Source organism: Colobus angolensis, unplaced genomic scaffold, assembly GCF_000951035.1.
Source record: "Colobus angolensis palliatus isolate OR3802 unplaced genomic scaffold, Cang.pa_1.0 Scaffold25, whole genome shotgun sequence".
Classification (NCBI taxonomy): domain Eukaryota; kingdom Metazoa; phylum Chordata; class Mammalia; order Primates; family Cercopithecidae; genus Colobus; species Colobus angolensis.
In genome coordinates, this window is record NW_012115710.1 from 5,435,720 (window position 1) to 5,437,060 (window position 1,341).

The window sequence follows — 1,341 nt, forward strand, 5'->3', positions numbered from 1 at the left end:
AGCCTGGGAAACAAGAGCAAAACTCTGTCTAAAAAAAAAAAAAAAGATGGATGAGGAATTTTACTGAGAGAAGAGGCAGGCACCACCAGAGCTCCCAGCAGTCCTAACAGGAGGAAAGAAAAACCAGCAGCCAACTTCCAGCTTCAGCTGCTAAGCAGCAGGAGGTTAACTACCAGTTAAAAGTTTAAAGGTTTAAAATTTAAAGGAGCTCCCTTAAAAAAAAAAAAAAATTCAGATCAAGCTTCTCACTCGAACCACCAGTTTGCAGAAAACAGGAGGATAAAGTTGCCAGTGAAACGACACCATGAGGCAGCAGTCAGCCCAGTCCAGAATGTGAGCCCGTCTACAGGACAAATGACATGTTTCCCTGTGATTCAGCAACACGGAAAAAAGAAACAGGGTGGGGCGGGGGAGTGGGGAGGTGAGCTGTCATAAAATACACAAAACAGATTTGGGGCTCAGAGGCTTAGAAACAGACTTTCCACCTCCATGAATGTCCCACAGATGTTCCAAAGTCATGGGAATGAGCTGGGCGTGGTGGCTCACGCCTGTAATCCCAACACTTTGGGAGGCCGAGACAGGAGGATCATGTGAGGTCAGGAGTTTGAGACCAGCCTAGCCAACATTTTTTTGTTTTTTTTTTAGTGAAACTCCATCTCTACTGAAAATACAAAATTAGCTGGGCATGGTCATGCATGCCTGTAATCCTGGCTACTCAGGAGGCTAAGGGAGGAGAATCCTTGAACCCGGGAGGCAGAGGTTGCAGTGAGCCTAGATGGTGCCACTGCACTCCAGCCTGGGTGACAGAGCAAGACTCTGTCTCAAAAATAAAACAAAGTCCTGAGAATGCAGGACAAACCTTCATTGCATAACTTCTACTGTCGCTGACCCCAGCCGCCTAAACGCTTTGGTAGCATCCTAGGACCTCCACTGTGACAACTAAAAACAACCCCCACAGATTCCCAAAACTCCCCCAGGGGGACAGCACTCCAGAATTCAGGACTGCTGCCCTAAACCCTCTGTTTTCCATTTCAGCTTTCCATTACAGGTGCATGCCCCCATGCTTGGCCACCACGGCCAATTTCAAGCTACCAATATGAGATCATTGAACATGGAAGTGGAAAGAAGTGCACAGTACTACATTGTTCTATAGTAAGGCTTCTTACTATGGTAAACGCTTACCAGCCAGTTCTCTGGAGAAAAAAACACACTGCATGGTAGTATCTGCTAATTTGTGTGCCAATGTATACGCTCACTGCAACCTCCGCCTCCTGGGATCAAGTGATTTTCCTGCCTTGGCTTCCTGAATAGCTGGGACTACAGGTGCCCGCCACCGCACTC